This window comes from Heterocephalus glaber, unplaced genomic scaffold, assembly GCF_053883595.1.
Source record: "Heterocephalus glaber isolate CG9 unplaced genomic scaffold, H.glaber_assembly_v1.0 deba00001454, whole genome shotgun sequence".
In the NCBI taxonomy this organism is placed as follows: Eukaryota; Metazoa; Chordata; class Mammalia; order Rodentia; family Bathyergidae; genus Heterocephalus; species Heterocephalus glaber.
The window spans coordinates 5,996,731-6,024,046 of record NW_028258303.1 but is presented as its reverse complement, the minus strand read 5'-3'; the positions used below and the strand labels follow the sequence as shown (position 1 = coordinate 6,024,046).

General features: G+C 38.1%; 1 protein-coding gene and 1 pseudogene across 5 annotated transcripts in view; one reads left to right on the top strand and one right to left on the bottom strand.

The window, feature by feature from the left end:
- Window positions 1-27,316, top strand: part of Grid2 (glutamate ionotropic receptor delta type subunit 2) — a 1,480,136-nt gene that overhangs the window by 1,248,705 nt on the left and 204,115 nt on the right. The window lies entirely within an intron of this gene.
- On the bottom strand, window positions 850-27,316 carry LOC106009660 (protein disulfide-isomerase A3 pseudogene; annotated as a pseudogene).

Below are 27,316 nucleotides of genomic sequence, written 5' to 3'. Positions count from 1 at the left end.
ATACCAACACCCACAACTTAAAAGAGAGGTTTATTTTGGCTCGCAGTCTCAGGCTGTGATTGGCTGGCACCACGGCAGAAACAGGATGGTGGAGGAGAATGGTGGAGGAAAAGGTGCTCAAGCCGTGGCAACCAGGACACAGAGATGGGAGAGGCAGGAAGGAAGACAACTCTTGGGGTTGTGCCCCTGGAGCAGGCCTCCTCTCACCAGGCCCATCTCCTAAGGATGTCAGCTAAGAATGCACTGGTGTTTCTATTTTTTCCATTTCTCATCATTTTTCCTTTCCCTTCTTTCCTTTCCCCTGCCCCTCCCACTACCCCTACCCCTTTGGACCTTTTCTTCCTATTTTACATTATCAATTATTCATTCTGATCATTGGTACATTTTAGGTATACAATATAACGACATTCATCATTGGAAATTTGCACCTTTACATAATCTCTCTTGGTTCCCATCTTTCACCCTTACCCAGACCTCCCCTCAACCCCCCCATTCCTCCCTATTTACAAAGATTTTCTTCCTATTTTTCCATTTTCTCATATTAATCCCATTCCCTTCTATCCTTTCCCCTAGCCCTCCCACTTTTTTTTTTAAAGGGGGCTTGTTTATTGTCACTGTTCCAAATGTACAAAAACAAACAAACAAAAAACAAAAATAAAACCCAACTCAATTCCCCCCACCCCTATAACACAAATAATTTTCCCAAAACCACAAACATAAACTGATCCTGGTAACAGGGTAACAGTGCAGCTAAGAAACAGTTTTGAGAACATTTAACAGGATTCAGGTTATATCCATTCTGTCCTTGGCTGAGGTAATAATTCTGCATGGGTCCCAGTCCTCCCCAGTGGCTTCCCATCTCTGGTAGAAGAGTGCTTTCATAAGTGGTACATTTGGCTGTTGCTTTAGAGATCCTCCTGTGCTTTCTTCTTCTTCTTGGGTTTTTCTTCTTGAATTATAGGGGGATTTGTAGCTTCTCGTTGTAGATAGCTAATAAAATCACTTAATTCACGGCCACCTTCATACTTCTTTGGACTTTGCTTCTGATTGGCTGGAGAGAAATAGATGGTAGGAAAACCTCTGACTTCATATGGAGAAGGCACATCATTGGCTGTGGCATCCATCTTGGCTATGACAATACTCGGGTCTTTGCTGAGCTTCTCTCCTAGTTCTTTGTATTTGGGCTCCAGATTCTTACAGTGACCACACCAAGGAGCATAAAATTGAATCAGTACATCTTTATTTTCATTATTCACTATTTCATCAAAATTCTCTGCTACTACTACCTTTACAGGCCCATCATTGCTCTCAGGGATAGGCTCAGACTTCAAGTATCTCTTCAGGTTGCCATCAAAGTAATCCTGCAGGAACCTCTCCAGAGCCTTGCCATCACGCGAGAACTCCTCTTGCATGACAAACTTCTCTCCTTTAGCAGTTCTGATAGCAACAACAGGAATCTCTCCAGTATTGCTCTACAAGCCAAAGTCAGACAGCTCGTGGCTGAAGGTTTTGCGGCTAGCCAGTGCGAAGCTGAGTTTGTGTCCCGCATCCAGGAATTTCTTTGCCACCATTATCACCCTGTTTCTCCAGTAGTTGGAACCTTTAGCGTTTTTCTCATAGTCCACATCGTAGTAAGCTATGAGTAAGTCCTTGCCCTGTATCAAGTCTTTATTGTCTTCTGTCATATGAGGACAGATACCAAAAATGTTTTCCTGGATAAACTTTTTAATTTTGCCACTTGTCATTTTCTGTTCTGTATATGCCACGGTTTTGTCCTCAAACTTGTTAGCAAGATGTGAAGGATGAAATAAAGTGATACCTTCTCCATTGTCATCATATTCCTTCACCAGAGATTCAACATTTGTGTGTGCGAATCGGTAGTTGTCCCAAAAGTTGCTGGCTGCCTTTAGGAACTCAGAGTGTGCTTCACTGAAGCACACTTTTGAAGCACCCTTTGCCGCTTTTCTTCCTATTTCACATTACCTATTATACATTTTAGTCCTTATTTACACTATCAGTTTCTCACACTAGATGATGAGAAATGGAAAAAATGGAAATAAAGTCTTTGTAAATAGGGAAAGGTGGAGGGGGTGAAAGGAGGGCTAGGAATGAGGAAAAAATAAGAACCAAGATGCATTATGTAAAGGTACAATTCCCAGTGAGAAATGTAATTGTGTTGTATACCTACAATGTACCAATAAAAGAATTTAACAATAAAAAAAAAAGAATGCACTGGTGGACGGACTCACCAGTGAGTCTAACACCCCAATAAACTAATCAACTTTCAAACACATGAGACTTGAGTGTAGTGTGTTTTATAAGAAAACTACAACAGAGGATTTCCTGAACTGATTCGGGAAGTGGCAAGAACAATGGGATAGCTGTGTTCAAAGGGAGGGCGAGGAGGTTGAGGGGAGTTAATGGCAATATGCCTTTTACTATAGCAAAAATTTTAATTTAATCATTCATCATATATTTTGATTATAGTGAATGTATTATGAAAAAGAGATAGATAAATTTGCGTAATAATAAGGAGACACAAACTTTCAGAAACACAGATTAATAAATGTATATTCAATTTGTGTGACTTACAGACTTCTGGTAAAAAAACAAAACAAAAGGACAGTGGGTAGATCCAGCTTAATGGCAGAAAATATCTCATGATATTTGTATTTGGAAAGATGTCTTAAAGGTAATTATAAGTGAATAAACCCCCAGAAGCAAATGAGGTTGGTGGTTGGCCTACCCCTCTGATAAGTCTTCAGGAGACATTGCTCGAAAGATCATCTGATCTGGGATGTATTTTGAGTTCCGTTGTATTTCAAGTAAGAATTAATTTTTCAATTATTTTCTTTTTTTTTTAGATGTGTCACTTAATATAATGCTTTGCAGTATTAAGGATTGAGAACTGGACCTTTCCAGTGAGCTACATCACCAACAGCTTTTAATTTTATATTTTGAGTCAGAGTTGCCCAGGCTAGGCTCAAACTTGCCATCCTCCTGCATCAGTCTCCCATAATGCTGTATAATTTTAAAGAGCACATTATATTATCATTTTGTCTTCTCTACTGTTTAAATATTGCATCTTTCCTAGATGAATACAAAGTATTATTTTATCTGGATCAAAAAATGAAACAATTATGCCATAGCATGTTTGGTAAATATGATAAACAGACTCAGTGCAGTAGAGCAGATATGATGGAAATGAAGGCCATTTATTCATCAGCTGAGTTTCCATGGCCCACATCTCAGAAACATCACTACCTCTCAGTAGCATCTTGGCTGTGTGATATAAGCCCTTTCCAGAACAGAGTATGGAGAGAAGGGTCCACCTGGCAGGTCCTGAGGTACAGCACCTCATGGTATAGGTGTGTGTGTCGGGGAGGGTGAAGAGAACAAATAAATCACATACTGCTGTTGAGCAGGGCTGTGTCTGGGTCTCTGTGCTTTTATGGCTCTGTTACTTGTCTAACTTTGAACACATCTCCTTTATTACAAGGTCACTATGGCACAACTCTTTTGAACTACTTTGAGTAAGAGCAGAACGTTGAGGAACCTTTCTTTATTTTCCCTCTATTTGAAACAAGAGACAGACAACTATGAGAAATGAGTGCACATTATATGCATGGCATAGTGTTAGAAATGTTAATGTACATGATCTCATTAAACAAAGCAGATTAAAATTAGTGTAATACAACTTGATTGTATCACCCTTTGTCTTCATAAGAATTCTGTGAACAATTTGAACAGCTGCAAACCAGATTGCTACAAGATCTATTTAAGCATCTCCAGACCAACTTGGAAGATAAGGGAGACACCTATGGGATTCTCACTGCTAGATCCTGCTTTGTAGGGCACAGATCATGTCTGAATATTACTGCTGCTCAACTTCTTTGCTCTTCTGACACATATCTAGGTCCCCTTTTACATGATTTCTAAGCACTGGGGTACTTTTTTTTATCTCCATTGTGCTAAATGAGAATCATAGCTCTTCTGTGAACAAAGTTATATTACTTTGGGACTTTGGCAATCTTCCTGTAGCCCTGAAAAACTGGAGGTTAGAACTGTTTCAAGAATTAGAAATATCATGGGCAGTCCCTCTGAAAGTAGAAAATATTCAATAAAGGGGACCATAATGCTTGGTAAGAGATAGGAAATGCTAATATTTCATTTTGACATTCATGTTTCCCACTTTAGCATAGATACAGATGAAGATAGTGACTTAAACTTATAGTTCCCACCACCTACTTTTCCTCTGAACTCAGATCAAATTGTGCTTCCTCTAGCTCTGGCCACTTCACACCTCTCTCTCTCTCTCTCAGTATCTCTTATCCTCCCCATAGTCCAAATGGCCTTCAAACATCAGAAGCCTATGCAAAATATGATCTTTCTATGCTTCAGCTTCCTTCTCATTAAAATTGTTGTAAAGTTGTGTTAACCTAGAGGTATCACATCAATTTTGGATTAAATGAGCACCATGGAGGGGGGTGTGTGTACAACATCCATGTTTATTTTTTTAGAAATCTTTCTGTAGATGAATTATTAATTTTAATTGTATGAGTTTTATCATATTGTGTACATAACAGAAAAAAATCAAAAAATAAAGCATTGAAGTTTTAATATTTATTGTTTATAAATAAGCATCAAAATTTTCAACACTGTTTTTTTGTTAACAAAGCCTAAAAAGTAACAACAGAAATAAATTCCTATGTGAACTACAATGAAAATACCAATAGAACTCTACAACAAAAATAATCTTTGCTTTAATTGTCACACCTGAAGCAGTCTTCACACATGACAACTGCATGTTCCATACACAGTCTCACACTAACAGCCCATGAGCTTAGCTTTCCTTTCCTGTGTGGCAGACTGTTCTTATCACTTCTCTTGTCTTCCTCTTTTGTTAGGAGCTTCTTACTATATTGTACAACATGTGCTTAGCAGAAAAATAAGATATCAATAAAATATCAAATATGTGATGAGTGCTTAGAATAGTCCTAAACATTTTCACATCAGTGTTTACTTGCTTACAAAACCTAAAAGATAACATCAGAAATAAATAGCTATGTGAAGTACAATGAAAATATGAACAAAAATCTACCACAGAAATAATCTTTTCTTCAACTGTCATAGCTAAAGCAGTCTTCACATATGTCTTGTGCATGTTCCATGTCCTCTTTTTTATAGGACACAGTTGACATCTTTTTGGTTTTCTTGTTGTCATAATAGGTCTTTGTGATGTTGCACCTGCCTGTTCACCTGTCAGCAGCTCACCAGTCTGTTCCAGAATTTTTTTGCATAGCAACTTGGGGAGAAACACTTTGTTCTTCCTCTGTTCTAAGTGATCTTTTATAAGATCCAGTCCCAATCCTCTAAGAAAATTTCTGTGTGATATTGTGCACTTGTTATTGTCTTAGAAAACTATAAAACTATTTATGTCACACATGTTTAGGATCAAGTAAAACATAATAATTGGCATAATCATTTGTGTTTTGAGTGATATCATAATTGCTGCATAACTCATCAACATTTACTTTGCTTTTGGTTTTGTTGCAAAAGTTACAATCTTTGGCTTCGTTTTTGTCAAATTTTATCTGTCGATCTTGCCATTAGGGTGCAGTGTTGATATCAGTAGTACTCCTCTGTTTTTCTTTGGCATATACAAGGCCAATGGTATGTCTCTTTGAAATCCAAATATTGTACTATGAAATTCTCTATTGTGAACTTGCAATTTTTTTTACTTAAATTATTTTATTGGTACATTTTAGGTATACAATACATTTACATTTATCCATTGGGTGCTTGCACCTGTACAAGTTTCTTGGTCTTATTTTTTCCCCATTACCTGTGCACCCTTCCTTATTTACATAGACTTTATTACCATTTTTTTCTTTTCTCATAATTTTTCCTTTCCCGTCTTTCCTTTCTCCTTCCCCTCCTGCTTCCCCTACCCTGATGGATCTTTTCTTCCTATTTCAAATTATCCATTATTCATTTTAATCCTTATTTACACTTTCAGTTTCTCACATTAGAGAAACTATTTGATATTCACATGTGTGTTCTATTTATTTCACTTAAGAGTATGGCCTCAATATGCATCCATTTAGCTATAAATGTCTCTAGCTTTTCATTCTTTATGGCTGAGTAGTACTCCGTTTTATAAAAAAAAAACACATCTTCTTTATCCACTTTCCAGGTGATGGCCACTTGGGCCCTTTTCAAACTTTAGCTACTACAAACTGAGCTGCTATAGACATGGGTGCACATATATCACTGTGGCATGATTCTTTTAATTCTTTGGGGAAGACAATCAGCAGGGGAATAGCTTGGTCAAATGGGACCTCTAGTCCTAGTTCTTTGAGATATCTCCATATGGATTTCCACAGCGGTTGCACCAGTCTGCACTCCCACCAACAACAGAGAAGGGTTCCTTTCTCCCCACACCCCTGTCCACATTTGAATTGGTTTATTTCTTGATAGCAGCCATTCTTTCTGGGGTGAGGTGAAATCTCAGTGTTGTTTTCATTTGCATCTCTCGAATGACCAGTGATGTTGAACATTTTTTCATATGTTTATTTGCTGCTTTTACTTCCTTGAGAAATGTCTGTTTATTTCAGATGCACATTTTTGAATTGGGTCTTTGAATTTGGGTGTCTGATTTTTTTAAATTCTTTATATAGTCTAGATAGTAGTCCTTTGTCTAAGGTACAGCTACTAAAAATTTTTTCCCACATTGTAGGTTGTCTGTTAGCTCTGTTGGTGGTTTCTCTTGCAGTGCAGAAATTTTTAATAGGATGAGATCCCAGTTGTTGATTCTTTGTGCTAGTTCCTGTGCTACTGAGGTTTTATTCATAAAGTCTTTTCCTATGCCAATGTCCTCAAGAGTTCTACCTAACTTATCTTCCAGCATGAACTTGCAATATTTAAATGGGAATATCTACTTTGTTCTTATGTATACTTCCTGTGTTGGTCAACTTGTACTCTGTTAGCAAATGTAATAACAATTGATAACTGATAAATCAATTATTGAATGTCATATTCTGATTAGTTTTGGAGATAGAAGAAACAAATCTGTTTATAACTCTATTCAGTTTATTACTGCCTGAAGAAAGACCTGATGGCTGAGTTCCAGGATAAATCTAAATTGAAAATATAATGTGTCTTTGCATCTACCAGGTCATATATTTTTATATCATATTTTGAAGGCTTATTTGGCAAATACTGCCTAAAGCTATAGCAACCATGAAATGCTGCAAGCTGTTCATCAATACTCATATATTCAGATGGTGTGTAAGTTGCTTGTCATTTTGAAACAAAGCTCTCAAACATTAAGCAGATAGCAAACAGATTATCAATTCTTTTTCTTACTTGGCTGGTGGCTTTGTCATCAAACCCCAGGCAATTTTGACAGAAACCAGATCTTCTCAGTGTCAGTGTTATTCTACAAGCCTCAACCCCATACCCATCACTTCTCCATAAGTTTTTTGCATTCTTGTGATTACCATGAGAAAACCCTGCCAAATATAGCAGACCTATGAATGCTTTCAGTTCAGATAGTGAGGTGTTATAATAAACACATTTTCAAGTATGATTATTGGTGTACAGAGTGTTTTACTTGTATTTCATCATTTGTATATTTCACATCTTATAGCATATTATCTGTTACAAACAATTTGCAACATTGAATTGCAGTGCTGGCATTCCATCCAATAGGTTTCACTCCTCCCAAAGACCTAATTATATTTTTGGACCTAGTTCTAACAATGGGTTGTTCAGGCATGCATGACCATTTTGTTGCATTTTGACTAGTCAAAAATGTACTCAACACTGGTGTTTTCTTCCTCATCTGAGTCAAGGAAGTCTTCATTTTCTATGTCTGTATTGGTTGATTCTTGCTCCATTTCACTGTCATAGGGACTTTGGCTCAAATGGCCAGTGTCAAAGTCATGATGATGATCACCATCATCATGGGTGCATGAGTCACCTGATTACTCACTTTCAACCTTCTCCAAAACTTTCAAATCTGGTTTATCATATGCCATTGTACTGAATTGAGTTAATTTTACAAGAAAAATAAAAAGAAAACATTTTTAAAACAAATTCTAAATTTAGCAATGAGCATTTCATGGATAAAACTCACTTGTTAATCCTTTGGAGCTCTTGTACACACCTTGCCCTTTATCTGCCAAATGGGTGAATGCAAAGATGGGTTCCTATTTGCCCCAGGTGTAGCTACTGTGAGATATACCTGGCTTCCATTAGGGTAGAGTACTTACTTACGTTACAAAAGAATGGTATAGGTGTATTTTACCACCCATGATGCCCAGTGATACATACATAAAAATTTTACATGGTGCATTATCAGGTAAAAAGTCCTGGTTTGACCCTTTGCACATGTGCACACACTTTGCTGTTCATTGTACCAAGGGTGTGAACACAAAAATTGCTTCTTGTATCCCCCAGGCACAGCTACTGAGAAACACAGCCAGCTACCATTATGCTAAAGTACATAATTTCAAGGCCAGGGATTTAGCTCAGTGATTCCACCACCTGCTTCACAAGTGCAACATCCTGAGTTCGATCCCTGGTACAAAAACAAACAAACAAACAAAAAAATTAAAGTACATAATTTCATTTGGAAAAGTACAGAATGGGCATATTTTACCCAAGGTGTTACAAACTTTAAAATGCCTTCCCAGTTGTTTCAGTTATCTACAGCTATGTGATAAATCATGGATGCATACAGAGCTAAAGTAATAATTATCTGTAATTTCTTTAAATTCCAAAATTGGGTGGGATCAGCAGGGTGGGTCTGCTCATAATGGTGTTTGAGTTTGAGTGCTTCACACACCTTCATAGTGGTATCTTACCTGATGTGGCTGTATTAGAGAAGACCTAGCCAGACACCTCTCTCTATTATCCCAAGGTACCCATACCATTTTACCTGATAGTTCAGAGATCCAAGAGGACATATTCCAAGAGGCCCAATCTCAAACCTCTGCCTGCATAATTCTTGCTATGATTATTGTGCTATTAGGCAAAGCAAGTCATGGGATATCTCCACAGTCAATGTGAGAGGTGACTATAGTAAGACCCAAACACTTGGAGGTGTAGTTCACTGGGGGCTGCATTGTGACAGATGTGAGCAGTGCTTGATATTCCCACTGCACTGCTACTGCTTTGCTCTATTGCGTGTTTTGGCATTCACTTCATGTTCATTGTCTTCATGGACTATTAGTGCATGTTATCTCATTCCAAGGAGATTCTAAGTTTCCTAGTGGTGATGATACAGCTCTAATGTTACTTCATATTCTCACAAAGCTCATATTTATGATAGATGTGAATATACAGGCTTTGAAGGTTTTGCGGAGTAGGTTGAAATCGTAAGTTTGCCGCTTACCATCTTTGTGGTGCCATTAGTTACTGGTTGTAGTCCTAATGCCTTTGAGTTTCAGCTATCTTATTTAGTAATATGGGTTAAAATATGTATTGAAATATTTATGTCAAGATATTATAATTATTTTGCTAAGAACATCTACTAGAACTTTGTGGATTTCACTTGCCTGTAACATCTAATGATGCAAGTGAACAAGAATATTCTGACACTGTTTACATGTGAAAATGTAAATGTGAACACTGGAACCTAAAGGCACTCTCTAAATTATATTCAGTGTGCTACCCTCTAGAATTTAACAGAATTTCTTTTGAACAATGGATGTAGCTGGCAGCATCAATAGCAATTGATTTTCTACTCACATTCTCTCTTTTCTACCCAATAAATTTTACTGCCTTATGGGCAGCAACAGTTGTACCCTGTAATTCACTCCACTACTCTTTTCTTCACACTCAAAAACCAAAATCTGCAGATAAAAGAAAATAGCTTCTCTTTGGGAAAAAAGTGGAGAGATTAGACTACCAAATGCCACTTAAGTGAAGGTCAGCACAATTAAGAAGTTGAAATGGAATATATTTATTTGTAAACACTATCTTAAGGAAATTTAGGTTTTTTAAAATAACCTCATATGTAGTTTTTTAAAGTATTATTTTGTTTTTTGCATTAAAAGCTATTAAATTCCTCATTTTTTTAGATATAAAGAGTATGGCCCATATTAGCTACATATTGCCCGTATGTTGTTTGCAAACACATTTTTTTTCCTGGACTTTCAGTGTGTCTATATTCCTAACATTTGATATATGGGCATTACCTTTTGCCTTTTACTTTTGTTCTAATTCATGCATTTTCTCTAAGACCTATGTTTTCCAGAAGAAAAAGGACATAAGAAAATTTATGTGTTTTAGTGTTCAAAGTATATTCAGATGATTTATAGATGGGTTGAAGGCCAGAGGACCAGGTGGGAAAGGTCAAGAAAATAATAGGTACATCTGTAAAAGTTTTCCTGGAAATAGAAGCATGAAACAGCAGAAAAATGATGAAACAAAACATGGTCTTTGTTTTCTCGTTCATCTAGGAAAAATAGTTTAGAAGTCAATTCAAATAGCCTGGGTCTGTGTTTTTAATATAGGAGGAAAAATATAAAAATCAGAAATGTGTCTTTCCCTCAAAAAATATTTCTGTACTCATTATTTGATCTAATATGGACAAAAAGTCAGTGCTGTTTCTTCTTTTATCAAGCATTTATTAAATGTGTACACTCAAATGGTAATTCAGAGTTAAACAAAGCCTTCAAATATCCAATGCATAATATGCCAGACAAAAAATATAAATGAATAAGCTCAAAATCAGCTATGGATTCCCCGGTAAATGCCTGTGTTTTGTAAGGAAGGAAACATCAGAGAGTTGTCAGGAAAACATTTATAGAGAAAAAGCACTTTTAAATTCAAAGATAGTCATTGAAAACCCACAGTGATTGAAGGATCCTTTTAGTTCAAAAGTGTGAAAAATAAAAGGAAAAAGTGCAAGTCAATTGAAGATAAAACAAGATCTTTTTCCCCAAATCCATCAAGAATAGAATATTAATCAAAAATAGTGAAAATAGGGGCTGGGGATTTAGCTCAGTGGTTCTGGCGCCTGCCTCGCAAGCACAAGGTCCTGAGTTTGGTCCCTGGTACCAAAAAAAAAAAATAGTCAAAATGTAGTCATGTATTTATCAAACCTATTTGAAATTTCATGAGCAAATTTTTGCTAACTTTGTGAAGAAAAAAATACAGAAAATCTAATTTGGTGCATATTTATGGTCAGCAAGTGTTCATGTGGCTTCCACCACCTTCCAATCCTCGCAGCTGTTGGAATACAATGGTAATAAAAAAAAAGTAGTCCCTGCCCTCATGGAACTTAGATAGGCATGAACCAAATGCATCACCCACATCTTCTGCAGTCACTAAGGGCTGGAGTGGCACAGGCCGTAAGGGCCCCTTTGCTTTATAAAGTGTGCAAGAAATTTTGTCAGCTTTCGGAAGAAGGTCTAATATCCTTAGGAAGCAAATTTGCACTTAATATCTTCTTAACTCAGGTCATATTGTTTTCTGTTTTGACTTTAAGAAGAAAAGATGATTAATAATAATACTAAAATGGGCATTATTATTTAGAAGGGAGTGTGTCTGCCAAGCAAATTACAGAGGCAGATTCAGACTCACAAGGAGACAGCAGTTTTTCAGTAATTGCTCTTGGAAGTCTGTGCAGAATGTTTGATTCAGGGCTGGCTGCAGTGTCAGAGTTTCTCTTGATGCAAAACAAAGGTCTGCTGCTACACCTAATGATGTTTTATCTGCTCTTCTGCGGTTTCATCTCAACTACCATAGCAGCACCAACAGCGCTGGCCCCCGGCCCACAGCCAGGAGGAGCTTGTCCTGCTTCTGCAGTGCTGCTCTTACATCTGCTTAGAGAGTGTTCCCATGTGTATATTTTTAAAATGGTTTCCTAGGGGGAAAAAATCGGTATTCTAAGAGATGGTTATGATATTTTTTAGCCCACTGTGCAGTCTTGATTGCCTTATTGTAGGAACAGATTCAGGTTTTGTTGATCCCAAAGCTGATTCATTTAGAAGGAGAGAATGGTACTTTTTTAAAAGCATATGGAAATGCTAGGTGTGATAGGGCATGCTTGTAATCCCAGCACTTGGGAGGCTGAGGCAGGAGAATCACCCCAAGTTCAAGGACAGCCTGCTCTACACAAAGAGTTCAAGTTCAGCCTGAACTGTATAGTGAGACCTTGTCTCAAAAAGCCAAAAAAAGGAAACCATATAAAATTACAAATTCAGAATTAGCTAAAAAAAAAAAATGAGCATTTACTTAGAGTGAGAAAGGAGATCATATACATCATAAAGCTAAGAAAGCTTGTAAACACCACAGGTATCATAGAATCAGAATTGTTTTAATTAACCACCAGATGCACTTCCCTATAATTTCCTGTGCTTATTCATTGATTTCCTCCTTATGAAGGACTTTGTAAGATCATTTCCGGAGAGAGATTAGAAAGATAATTCACTCTTTCCATGAACAGGGCAGTGAAAACCAATATTTTTTTTATTGTTGACCATCTGAAATCACTTCATTCAGTTTTATAGCTTAATACTGTTTAGGACATATAAATTTTTAGCATTGCTACCAAATATGGAAAATCCTCCATCAGGCATACTTCATTTAGAAACTGTCAGGCTTTGGAGGATATTTTACAGACCAGCCTTTGACTCTGAACATTCCAAACTGCTGTTCTCGTCTGCTCCCAACATGGTTACAGAGTGAAGCAGGAGCCAACAGGTTTGTGTCCCACACAACATCTGACCTTGCCCTTTCTGTCGAAAAGCTCAATACATCAGCCCACTAGGTGGTCAGAGTATTTCAGGCCTGACTGCTCTAAGTTAACTATGTGTAGAAATGTTTACAAATCTCCTAAAGTATTCCTGCTAAATTCATTTAAAATATTACCAAGTCAACTTCCTTTACCCTGATGTAAAAATATGGAAGGGTATTCCATTGCCATCTGACCAAGGGGAAGTATGATAGAGGGAAAATGTTGTTGAATAGTCAGTGGTCATAACTAAATGCGATGAAAATATCTTAATTTTGTCTGACTAGGAAGGGGCCCTGGGACTTTAGCTCTGTTGTCTCCTCAGTGAATCTGTCTGATGTGTCCAGGCAGCATTCGCATGAACCAGTTTCTTACAGCATCTGGGCACTGTGAGAGAGAGCATCTTGCAGGTTGTTTATATGCCTCTCGGGCTGTCCAACTATTTTCATCTTCTTTATCATACCAAAGACTGGCTGATCATGAGAAATACAAGACTGATAATTGGGCATGCACCATGTGAATTCTCTCCAATGCTCTGATCTATGTTCTTGGTTATCAAGACTCCAAAATTTATTTCTGAGAAGGAGCCAAACTAACACCTCTGATATTTCATCAGTATTTCTTCCTTTTTATTTTGGTAGAAGGGCTACAACAGGACTGAGGTGGACAGTGAGTATAAAGGACAATGAGCACCAGTGTCTCAGTGAATGTGAGCCTGAGCATCCCTTCCGTGTGTGAGGTGGGAGATTTCTCAGAGCAGTGCTGCCAGCATTTGCTCCGCACAGACCCTATGGCGTTTACTGAGAAGTAAGACAGCCTTATCCCAGGTCAGCTGAACATGCAGAGAGGATAAGAAGCTTCCACTGAACCATGGCAGATGGGCTTCTGTTGTTTTATTTTTTTCCTCGGTTACCAGTCATAAAAAAAGGGGAAGGTATAAAAAGATACTGATGGGATGATATAGTAGCATCCACTGACAGCTCAAAATTGCTTTTTTCTGAACGTTTTGAGAAAGAATCCCTGTTTTTTCAGGCCTGTATTTCAGCCGCAAAAATCTGTAATTGCAGCATGGCATCAAACTGAAAGATAGACATGAGGCAGCTTACTGATTTGCTTTGTTGTCAGGAGCCTCAAGGACTGCTTCGTTGTCCCAGGTGTGAGTGCTGAGGCATTCTTTTCTCTCACATGTCACAAAGCCATATTTAAGCGAACATCACCACTTCTCTTGCCCTATTTCTAAAACACCGCAAAGCACTGAATGGTTAATTGTCAGAAAGCTGGCAGTAAGCACAGAGAAAGGAGAGGTCCCTTTCCCAATTCCTGGCTTAGAGCTTCTCAGACCTTTAGAATTTCCAGAGTGAACCAGGGTGAGAAAACGCCTTTTATTATTCATAACACTTGCCATTGGATGAAGCTTATCATAAATGATTGGTTATCAGAGAGCCACAGGGAAGAAAGTAGAAAGTGAGTTGGCTACGTGGAAAATAAACCAGAACTTAAGGTATGTCTGGGGCCTCTGTGTTCAAGTCAGCCAGTTAATCCTTAAACTACATAGCTTTTGTATCTATAAATATCTTATAGCAAATCTGGATATATAAAATATATTTACTTGGTAATGCCATGAAATGTAAATGATACAGAATTAAAAGGATTGCTCTTAACTCTGTTTTTGTCTTTAAACTGTAAAGGACCAAATGTCCAGACTATCCACGTATAAGAACACAGACACTCAAAGAAGTAAAACGACTTAACGCAAAGCTTACAACTTGCTATGAACAGCCAGGCCTAAATTGTACATCCGGTAAATAGCCAGGAATCTCTCCACTGAAACATTTTTCCTTATCCTGAAATGATGATTAATTTTATATGATGTGACATTGAGTGTATTAATTAAATGGAGCATTCCTTATGAGGTCCTCAGGAATCACTGTTTGAAAGTGGTACTGTACTTTCTTTTGTTCCTAGTCAAGGAAGATAAATATGCCAACTCTTAATTGTTACCATTTTGTGGTTGAAAGTTTTCATAATATCTTACACAAATTATCTGCATGTTTTGTGCTACATGTATTGGTTCCCTTTTCCTGCTGTAACAAATTATCACAGTGGCTTAAAACAATGTAAATTTATTATCTTCTAATTGTGCAGATCAGAAGTTCAAAATGGATTCTACTGGCTAAAATGAAGGTCTTAGAGGGGCTAAGTTCTTTCTGAAGGTCCTAGGAGAAAGTCTGTTGCCTGCCTTTTCCAGCTTCTCCAAGCTGCCTTCATTGCTTGGCTCATGTGGTCTCTCACCTTCATAGCCAGCAGCCAAGCTTCTCTCCGCCCACCCCATGGCCTTCCTGACATCTTTTTAAAAGGACTTTGATGATTATGTTAGGCCCCACTAAATATCTCAGGTAAAAATCGCACCTTGAAATTCTTAATTTAACCATATTTGTAACATCCTTTTTGTTTGTTTTTGTACTGGGGATCGAACTCATGACCTTGCGCTTGTGAGAGGTAGGCTGCGGCACCACTGAGCTAAAGCCCTATCTTTGTTATTTTTTTAAATAGTATATTCACAGACACTAGGATGTAGACTCATTTAGGGAAGGTAAAGTGAGAACATTATTCTGCCTGCTGCACTGTCTCACTTAACTAAAAATCATTATTTTAACGTGTTCCTCACCAGGTTTTGTTTTAGTTTGAGTTTCTCTGCATACATCAGGAGTAGAATAATGGTTATATTTTCAGATATTTTCCTAAAAATAAATATTTATAAGACACTTAAAAATTGTGTTTACCTCTCACATGCTCTACTTTTATATTGTAGATCTTAATGTGTTTGTTTCTCCTAAGGAGAAAATACTTATAAGAAATTGTGAGAATTCAAATTGCAAGAATCAGAACCCTGTGCAATTTAGTTTTCCATTACTGTGACAGAAGACCTGAAACAACTTAAAATGAGGAAATATTTATTTTGCCTTGCAGTTTCAGAGATTTCTTGTGGTGATTGGCTGGCTGCCCTGCTGTTGGCCTGAGGCAAAACAAAACATCACGGCAGCATGAGTTTACCTCATGGCGACCAGGAAGCAGAAAGAGCAAAATGAGGCCTGGGACAAAATAAACCCTTCCAAGGTGCACTTCCAAGAATCTGCTTTCTCCAAGGAGGCTACACAATCACCTCCTAACTGTGCTAGTAGCTAGGGATCAAGCTATCTACACATGAGTTGTTGGGGGAACATTCCAGATTCAAACTCCATAATAAACTTCTTAGTTTCTTAAAGAATGAGAGAAAACAAAAATCCCCCAGTTCTACCCCAAAACAGAAATAGTCTTATATGGCACTGTATTATTTTCTGAGGGCTCCTATAACAAATTACTATACTCTTGATGGCTTAAACTATTAGAAATTTACTCTCTTAAAGTTCTGGAGGCCAGAAGTTTGGAATCAAGATTTCAGCACGACCATAAAGAGCTCTCTGAGCTCTTTAGAAGGATCTTCCAACTTCGGGGGCTCCAAGCTTTTCTTTAGCTTGGGTCAGCCCAACTCCAATCTCTGCCTCCATCCTCACATTATCACTTTCTGTGCCTCCATGTGTCACCCTTGTCTTTAAAGATATTCTTATTAAATTTAGGGTCCATCCTAATCTTCATCTTCAGCCTTACTTTAATTATATCTTCAAAGACTCTATTTCCAAATAAGTTCACTTCCTGAAGTTCTAGATAGACATAAATTTTTATGAGACACAGATATAAAGATGTATGAAAGAATTATTCTTTATAACTAACATCCTAGGCAGTGTTTACAGGCCTTTTTTCATGTAAAGAAATAAATAACAAATAATCAGCCAACCTCTTCCTCAATGCTGTAAACCTTTTCCTGTTATTATTAATACTGACCCATTTCCTAGGAATCCTCTCAATTCTAAGTAATAATAAAAGGAAGAAAGAAAACGATTCTCACTGAATGTTTTTTACTATGTGCTTGACATAATGCTCAGTAGATTGCAAACATTCAATCTCTACAACAATCTTATTAGTTTTATTATTCCTAAGTAGACATGAAGAAGCTAAGGTTCAAAAGGTCCTGTATTTGGCCAATAAAACATGCCTAGGAAGTGGCAGAGGTCAAACCGGGATGTATTTTTCTCTCTTCCAGTTTTTCAGTGTTCTCACAAAGTAAATTCCATCTCAGTGTTTCCCACACACATTCATTCTCCTTCAATTCTCACCTCTGAATTAACTTCCAGCCTTAGCAAATAACAACTAATATTTATCCTCAAGCTTTCTGCAAGCAAGCTACAATAACAGTGATGAGGACAACAACAGCTAGAACTGCTAAAGTTTGAAGAGCAGTGATAAAAAGAGAAAACAAACCAACCAACAGACAGACATCTGCAAACAGGGTTATTGGATTTGGGAACCACAAGAAGCAGATGGAAAATGCTGAAATGTTTCTAGACACCTTGAAAAAACATGTCCTCTATTAAATCCAAGAGAGTGTTAGGATGCTAGTCTTAACCACAACTTAAACAAAACAGTCTGAAGTTCCAGTGTGGGTGACTAGGTGGTGGGGCTAGGGGGTGTCACTCCATGATGTGCACTGGAAAAATTCAGATACACTGAAATGGGGTTAAAAAAGAAAGCCAAATGCTGGAAAGCATAGAAAAGCGCTCATCAGATCCAATTCCAGCATCGGGGAGCTTTAGAGGAGGAAACTGGACTCTGACACCCCTGTACCCTGGATCTGACTTACACATCATCTGCAGAGAGGATCTACCACCCTGAAGGAGGGTGCCTGCACCTAGTTGCAGCCAGAGCACTGGAAGACCTCCTAGCCTTTCTGCCCTTTCTGACAGGAAGGGAAACACAGCAAGTGAGATCTTCACAGATCAAGCATCAGAGAAACCAAAAGCCAGTGAAAGGTTTTTGAGAGAGAACCAGTGGGTACTTGTGGAGATGGAAGACAGGTCCAAGTCCCTGAGTAGGGACCCACAGCTGAATGCAAGGAAGCCCAGAACTCAGGACTAGATGAGCCACAACATCTTAGATCCCAAGGAGAGTGGAAACCAGACTGGAATAGGCGCTTGCCCAGCCTTGCCTCAAACAAGGCGAGAGCTGTGTTCACAGAACATTCTGACCACTGCCCACCATCAGGCACCCACAATGGAGCTTCCACCATCCCTTCCAGGGGCTGTGGAACTCAGCAGGCCACCAGGTTTCACTGAGTTCTCAGGTGAGTGGAGAGGGAATGTTGTGGGTGGAGAGCCAGGGAATGGTGCACTTGGCAGAGGCTTTGTATTTACTGAGGTGGTCGGATTTGAAGGCAAAGGAAAAAGCCTGCAGCAAAGAGTCCAGGAGGACTCCCAAGGCCTTCAGGGTGAAAGAGCCCCTCTCTCATAGACAGGCAGGTAGGCAGGTCACGGAGGGCGACCAGCTCAGAGAACTATAGTACCAAACATCCTGCTGTGGTGTAGAGGGTGAGGGGAAGGGGTAACTTGTGGTCACAGTTATCGTAGGCCAATCTGCCTAGAGAGGGGTGCAGTGGAGATGAAAGAAGGAAAGAAAGAAAGAGAGAGAGAGAGAGAGAGAGAGAGAGAAAGAAAGAAAGAAAGAAAGAAAGAAAGAAAGAAAGAAAGAAAGAAAGAAAGAAAGAAAGAGAGAGAGAAAGGGAGAAAGAGAGAGAGAAAGAAGGAAAGAGAGAGAGAAAGAGAAAGAGAGACACACTTTCAAAGTACATGGGAGGTTAGGAAGTCAATGCCAGAGAGAGCAAAGACAAAGGCACTCCAACCTAGCCACTATTTATTGGGTGCACACAATAATCAGAGGGAGTATCAGTGACTCAGAGAGTGGTGGTAATCTTTATTATGATGAGGATCTTATGTTGATGAGGACAGAGAGATGGACAAAGGATTCTTACAATAATAGGTGGGACAAGATAGCAGGCTAATAAGGAATTTGTCCTTTCCCCAGGCAAAACCTGTCTTTTTTTATTATTACTACTAAGGATGATTACTACTGATTATGATTTATGATTTATGATTACTACTCAGGAGCCAGGATGTCTTTATGATAGACTCTTTCCCTGGTGTGTCACAGAATCACAGGACCATTGAGACCTCAACTATGACTGGAGGCACATGGAGTTATGTTTCTGCATATCATAGCCAGCTTGCATGGCAAAAAGACACTAGGCCTCACACAGCCCTAACTACAATTTAATTATGAATGATTTTTCCCTCAGAATTATATAGAATGGCTCTTGACAGATCCCCCTTTCTTTTCATTTGCTTGTTGAAATTGAGTCATCATGACCTGTGGTTGTAACATCTTCAGATGTCATTTGGTTTGAGCTCCTCTGTGGCAGACTGAGAGCAAGGAGACACAATCTAATTACTAGTAGCGTAACAATATAAAACCAGAAATGAGCCTTGAGATAATTAATGGGATTAAGCTTATCAAGTATATCAGAAAATTTATCCCAGTTTTGAATCTAGTCATCAAAATTACCAGTCTGTTGGGACATAGATAAAACCTGTTTATGGACGGCATCTAGATCTATAGTTATATTTTTGTGTATTGTTCTTTGTACATGCTTTTTAACATGTTCCTATGGGTAGCTAGATTTGATTATAAGGTAAAAGAGTAATGCAAAATCTAGTAATATTATAATGACATTTGAGGTCTTGTTGTAGCTATAAACTTTCAATCTGATCTCCCATCCAGAGAACAATAGTCTCAAGCTCTCAAGCACACTTATTTGGGATTGTAGCTTAGCATCTATAGAATGTTGTATTTTGAGGGGCTCATCAGCAGTCATGGTCTAATTATCTATGAAATGAGCTGTTTGAATAGAATGAGCAAGAACCACTGAGAGTATCACAGCACTAGATATCAACAGCAATAGTAAGGCTATTTCTGTAACAATAAGGCCCAGAATCCTTTTAGTCCTATGGACCAGATGATTAACTAAATATATCACAAATAAGACGTAAGGGAGTAGGCCCATGTCTCATTTAGATTAACTGGTATCCAAACCCCAGACATTCTGCCCATAACCAATAGTGTCTGACCAGAAACATCTTCAGTTTTTACACAATGAATTAATACACAGTTATTATAATCAAAGGAATTTTCTCTCTAGGTTACTGGACCATAAAGAAAAACATAAGGCTTATGGATACAAATACCAGTTTGAATGTTTTTGTATAACATGAAATATAGGATTTTTCTTCCCTGTGCTGAGGTCAAAATTCTACCAGTCCACACTTTACACTGGACAAAAGGCAGTCCACGCTTCCTGGGTGGTAGCTGTAGTGTTTCTCCATTATCTTTCAAAACACAATCATTACCTCTTCTCCACATTATTAATTGTATTGAGCCATTTCACCTTTAGGTTAGCACATACTTTTACAACCCAAGTATCTAGGGCATGTCTGTAGATTCGTCCTTGTCCCAATGGAGTTCTGATGGAGTATATTTACTTTCCACAAATGAATTTAAAAAAAAATTTTTTTAATCTTTTTTTGCTTAAATTCTTTTATTGGTACATTTTAGGTATACAATACATTTACATTTATCATTGGGTGCTTGTACCTGTACATGATGTATCTTGGTTCTTATTTTTCCCCATTACCTGTGTGCCCTTCACCCCCTCCACCTTTCCTTATTTACATAGATTTCATTTCCATTTTTTTTTCTTTTCTCATAATTTTTCCTTTCCATTCTTTCCTTTCCTCTTCCCCTCCCACTACCCCTACCCCTTTGGATCTTTTTCTATTTCAAAGTATCAATTATTAGTTATTAATCCTTTTAATCCTTATTTATACTCTCAGTTTCTCATGCTAGAGAAACTATTTTGCATTTACACATGTGTGTCTTATTTATTTCACTTAAGAGGATGGCCTTAATATGCATCCATTTAGCTATAAATGACTCTTGTTTCTCATTCTTTATGGCTGAGTAGTACTCTATTTTATTTTTAAAAAACACATTTTCTTTATTCAGTTTCCAGTTGATGAGCACTTGGGCTGTTTCCAAGCTTTAGCTATAATAAACTGTGCTGCAATAAACATGGGTACACGTATATCTCTGTGGTATGATTCTTCTAATTCTTTTGGGAAAATACCCAGCAGGGGAATAGCTGGGTCAGATGGGACCTCTAGTCCCAGTCCTTTGAGGTATCTCCACACTGATTTCCATAGTAGTTGCACCATTCTACACTCTCACCAAAAATGGAGAAGGGCTCCTTTCTCTCCACACCCCTGCCAGCATTTGTTACTGGTTGATTTCTTGATAGCAGCCATTCTTTCTGAGGTGAGGTGAAATCTCAGTTCTGTTTTCATTTGCATCTCTCGCATGACCAGTGATGTTGAACATTTTTTCATATGTTTATTTGCTGCTTTTACTTCCTTGTCTGAGAAATGTCTGTTCATTTCAGATGCACATTTTTGAATTGGGTCTTTGAATTTGGAGGGTCTGAGTTTTTTCAGTTCTTTATATATTCTAGATAGTAGTTATTTGTCTGAGTTACAGCTGTTAAAAATTTTTTCCCACATTGTAGGTTGTCTCTTAGCTCTGTTGGTAGTTTCTCTTGCAGTGCAGAAGCTTTTTAATAAGATGAGATCCCAGTGGTTGATTCTTTCTGCTAGCTCCCGTGCTGCTGAGGTTTTGTTCATGAAGTCTTTTCCTAGGCCAATGTCTTCAAGAGTTCTACCTAACTTATCTTCCAGCAAGTTTAGTGTTTCTGTCTTAATATTTAGATCTTTAATCCACTTAGATCTTAGTTTAGTGCATGGTGATAGGTATGGGTCTAGTTTTAATCTTTGGCAGGCTGAAATCCAGTTTTTCCAACACCGTTTATTAAATAGGCTATCTTTCCTCCAATGGTGGTGGTTGGCTCCTTTATCAAAGATGAGGTGGCTGAGTATGGCTGGAGTTGTTTCTGCATCTTCCAATCCATTCCACTGATCCTCGGGTCTGTTTCTTTGCCAGTACCATGCTGTTTTTATCACAGTAGCTTTGTAGTATAGCTTCAAGTTGGGGATTGTGATACCCCCAGCCATGTCTCTGTTGCCCAGAATTGCTTTTACTATTCTAGGTCTCTCTGGTTCCAAATGAATTTTTGGATTGTTTTCTCTAGCTCTGTGAAGTATATTGTTGGAATTTCAATCAGCATTGCATTAAACCTATATAGCAGTTTTGGAAGTATGGCCATTTTCACTATATTGATTCTTCCTACCCAGGAACAAAGGATGTCTTTCCATTTTCTTATATCCTCCTCAATCTCCTTTTTCAGGTTACTGTAGTTTTCAGTGCAGAGGACTTTTGCTTCCTTTGTTGGATTGATTCCTAGATATTTCATTTTTTTGGATGCTATTATAAAAGGAATTGTTTCCCGAATTTCTCTCTCAGTGAGTCTTCTATTTGTGTATAAGAAGGCTATTGTTTTTTGAGTGTTGACCTTATATCCAGCTACTCTACTGAATCTGTCAATTAAGTCTAGAAGTCTTTTGGTAGAGTTTTTTGGGTCTTCTATGTAAAGTATCATATCATCAGCAAATAATGACAGTTTCACTTCCTTTCCTATCATTATTCCTTTTATTTCTTTCTCTTTTCTAATTGCTGTGGCTAATGTTTCCAGAACTATATTGACCAGGAGTGATGAGAGTGGACATCCTTGTCTTATTCCTGATTTTAGCATGAAAGTTTTCAGTTTTTGACCATTTAGTATGATGTTGGTTGTTGGTTAATCATAGATAGCCTTAATCAGGTTGAGATAAAGACCTTCTATTCCAATTTTCTGTAGAGTTGTTTTTTTTTAATCATGAATGGGTGTTGGATTTTGTCAAATGCCTTTTCTGCATCTATTGAGATGATCATATGGTTTTGTCCTTGACTCTGTTAATATAGTGTATTACATTTATTGATTTACCAATGTTGAACCATCGTTGCATCCCTGGGATAAATCCGACTTGGTCAGGGTTTATGTTCTTCTTGATGACCCTCTGTATTCTGTTTGCCAGTATCTTGTTGGGGATTTTTGCATCTATGTTCATTAGGGAGATTGGCCTGTAGTTCTCTTTTTGGTTTGGGTCTTTCCCTCATTTTGGAATCAAAGTAACACTTGCTTCCAGGAATGAGTTTGGAAGCCTTGCTTTCCTTTCGATATCCTTGATGAGTTTAAAGAGTAATGGCGATAGTTCTTCTTTAAATGTCTTGTAGAATTCAGCAGTGAAGCCATCATGGGCTTTTTTTTTGTTGGTAAATATTTTATTACATTTTCAGTTTCACTCATTGTAATTGGGGTGTTTAGAATTTCTATATCTTCTTCATTTAACTTTGGCAATTCATATGTATCTAGGAATCTGTCCATTTCTTCTGTGTTTTCCATTTTATTAGAGTACAGGTTCTCAAAGTATGTATTGATGATACTCTGGATTTCTGCTGGTTCTGTTGTGACCTCTCCTTTTTCATTCTTAATTGCATGGATTTGAGTCTTTTCTTTCCTTTCTTTGATAAGTTTGACTAAAGGTTTATTTTATTTGTTATTTAAAAAAATCAACTCTTTGATTCATTAATTTTTCATATCATTCTCTTAGTCTCCATTGCATTGATTTCTGCTCTGATCTTTATAATTTCCTCTCTTGTGTGGGCTTTGGGTTTGTTATTTTCTTCTTTTTCTAGGAGCTTGAGGTTCTGCATTAGGTTATTTATCTGAGTTCTCTCTGTTTTCCTAATATGGTCATTCACTGCTATGAATTTCCTGTGTAGAACTGCTTTCATTGAGTCCCATAGATTCCTATATGTTGTACTGGCATTATCATTTACTTGTAGAAACTATCTAATTTCTTCTTTAATTTCCTCTGTGACCCATTGGTTGTTCAGGAGGGTGTTATTCAATTTTCATGTGTTTGTGGGAGTTTTGCAGTTTCTCATGTTATTGATCTCCAATTTTATTGCACTATGGTCTGATAATATACAGGGGGTAATTTCAATTCTTTTACATTGACTTAGACATGTCCTGTGAGCTAGCGTGTGGTCTAATTTGGAGAATGACCCATGTGCAGCTGAAAAGAATGTGTATTTTGGGGGGTGGAACACTCCGTAAATATCTATTAATTCCATTTGTTCAATAGCTTGATTCAGCTCTAGAATTTTGTTGTTAATTTTTTGTCTAGATGATCTGTCTATTTGTGATGGGTATTAAGGTCCCCCACTACAATTGTATTAGGGCTTATTTTTGGTTTTTCATGTCCATTAATATTTGTTTTGTATAGTTGGGGGCATTTGTATTTGGTGCATATATATTTAGGCTTGTCATCTCTTCTTCTTGGATTGTTCCCTTCACAAGGATGTAGTGAGCATCTTTGTCTCTCTTAATTAGTTTTGGTTTGAAATCTACTTTATCTGCAAATAAGATTGCTATGCCTGCTTTTTTCTGGGTTCCTGTCGCATGGAGAGCCATTTTCCATCCTTTTAATTTCAGTCTATGAATTTCTTTTTGAGTTAGGTGTGTTTCTTGTATACAGCATATTGCTGGATTTTGCTTCTTAATCCATTCTGTCAGTCTACTTCTTTTGATTGGTGAACTGAGGCCATTAACATTGATAGTTATAATTGAGAGATATTGACTCATCCTTGTCATGATGTTTTACTGTTGTTGGTTCCTATATCTTTTTCCCCCATTCCCTTTAGTTTCTTACCTTGTCTGGTGGCTTCCCTCTGTTGATCCTCATGGAGTTGTGACCTTCGTTGCCTTTTTCTAGGATTTTGCTTAGAATTGTCTGGAGGGCTGGTTTGGTGTTCATGAAATTTCTCAGGTGTTCTTTGTCATGGAAGTATCTAATTTCGATTTTGAAAGATAATTTTGCAGGATACAGCAGTCTAGGTTGGAAGTTATTTTCTTTTAGGGCTTGAAATACTTCACTCCAGCCCCTCCTTGATTTAAGGGTTTGTATTGAGAAGTCTGCCATGATTCTGATGGGCTTTCCTTTATAGGTGATTTGTTTCTTTTCTCTAACTGCCTTTAGAATTTTGTTCTTCTGTTGGGTTTCTGGGATCTTGACATTTATATGTCTAGGTGTTGATTTTTTTTTTTGATCATGGTTGGGTGGAGTTCTATATACCTCACTTATCTGTATGTCCAATTTTCCACCTCTGTTGTTTTCTACTATTACTTCTGTGAACAGTTTTTTTATGTCAATTGTACTTTCTCCTGTTTTTTCATGGACTCCTATCAGTCTTATGTTATTCTTCTTTACATCACCTAGCAACTGTTGAATTGATTTCTCATGGTCCCTTACTATTTTTAAGAAATCTCAGTTTTCATGGTCCTTTACCATAATCTTGTCTTCTATATCTGATATTCTATCCTCAGATTCTCTTAATCTGCTCTGCATGCTTTCAATTGAGTTTTTAATCTCCTGAATATATTTTTGAATCTGTTTCATGGTTTCCATTTCTTTCTTATGCTGGGCATTCCTGGCTTCCAGCGTGTTTCTGAGCTTATCTATTTTTTTATCTGTTTCTGTTCTAGAGACTCTAATCATGTCTTTCACTCTGCTGCTCACCATCTCTGTAGTTATCTGGGAGATTATTTCTGTTTTGAATTTTTCTAGAGCCTCGTTCATCTGATTTGTTACTTCCTGTGCTATCAGTTCAGGGTGTCCAGGTGGTTGATTATCAGACTTTTGCACCTCATTTTCCTCAGAATTTGCCTTTTATGGGGTGGAAGTCTGGGTTTGTGACTTGCTTAAATGTCTTCTCATTTTTGTTTTTGGTACTGTCCTTGGTTTAGTTCCTGGGTTGATATTTTGAAGTTATTTATTGTAAGTATCTTTGTTGATGTATTTAAAACCCTTATGGAATAATTGCTTCTCAGAGGTGTCTTCCAGATATAGCTGGTCTTCAGGTTTTGAGTCTCTAGTGACTCTAAAGCTATCTCATTTTGTTTATACCAGGAAGGAAAACTGTTAAGATCAATCACAACACCTTAGCCCAAGTCATACAATCAGCAACACCATAGCATCAAATACCTCTTAGAGAATGTCAATTTGTGGTAGTTATTAATCTATCACCTTTAAAAAATAAAGGGCCTCCTTCAGGGTATGTCTCTGCTGTCACAATAGACAATGTGGGCAGCAGTGTGCAGTTATAAGTCAATGAGTCTCAGTAAGCTAGTCCCAGACCCGTGAGATTCAGGCAGATTTCTGGTTGCAAGTCCCAAGTTGAGCCTCCGTCCTCCTGCAGAGTTGCACTCTGCAAGTTTCTACTGCAGGTTTCAGCTGCTTTTCCCCTGAAGAGAGTCCAGTTTCTGATTGGAGCTGATGACCCCTCCGACTTACCAATCATGGTGGTCTGGTGTGCCTTTATTGCAAATATTCCCTTCACTTTTCCAGTGGGCTGGTTTTCATCAGGGAGCCTGAGACAGGCACTCTCCCTGTTGTTCACTTTTGCTGCTCAGGGCAATGGCTTTTGTCCCCCTGTGCCTCTGCAGCGTGTAACCAAATAGCTGCACAGCCAGAAGGCCAGAGGCCAGGGAGGGGGGTGTTGTTGGAGGCTCCCGCGCGACCAAACCTTCGGCTGGTAGGCCTTCCCCCGGGGCGGGCGGGGGGCTCCTCCTCACCCTGACCTCATGGCAAGCTGGTGGAACAAGCTGGTACAAGGAGGTCCCGGTCAGCCTGCAACTACTCGGGCCCCTCTCGGCCCCGCCCGGCTCCATTCTGCCGAGCGGTTCTGCCGAGCGGTTGACTGGTGGGCCTGCCCGCTAAAAAAATTTTTAAATGAAAGTAACAAGATCTATTTGAGTTTGTAGAGGTAGCTGTACCCTCCCTTTCTGTTTTAGAAGTTGTGCTTTAAAGTGTGATAGGCACGTTTGACCAGTGTTTGTCTCTGGGGCTTATATGGAATACAACTCCCATGTTTTAGTCTTTAAAATGATATATTTGGGATAAAAGGTCTGTATATATTTGTTTAGAACAACCAACAACCAAATTGATTTTAATCTTTTATTTTAATCTTGTACGTTATTGGGTCTGTGTGTGCCTGCTAAGATCTCTGGAGTACTTGTCTTTTATTTTTTTGGCATCAGGGATCAAACTCGGGTCTTTGCTCTTGCAAGGCAGGCGACGGAACCATTGAGCTAAATCCCCAGCCCTGGGGTACTTGTCTTTTAGCCTGAGCTGTCTGGGAGCAGTAGGCCCCACCTACACCCACCCATGCCAGGCCCACTGCCAGAAACATGGGGAGCCTCATTATTTCCCAGATTAGAATTAGTGGAAGTTCTAGAGATGTTAGAGTTATTACCTTGGCTTCCAGACATACATTGTCAGTGAAGATGTCCCATTTTACCACAGTTAAAACATTTAACATTTTTAGCATTGTTATTTTTACCTTTGTTTTGTAAGATCCAGACTGCCTATGAGTTTCTGAACCAATATCCGGACAAACCTTAATGTAACTGTTTAAATATTTAGAGACTTGCATGGTGGCCAGAGCCTGTTTACAGTCTTGGTTAGCGTTGTCATAAGAGAATTGAAGAACAAGTGTGTCAGCTGCTTGAGCGTGAGTAATTTGTCTGTGCAT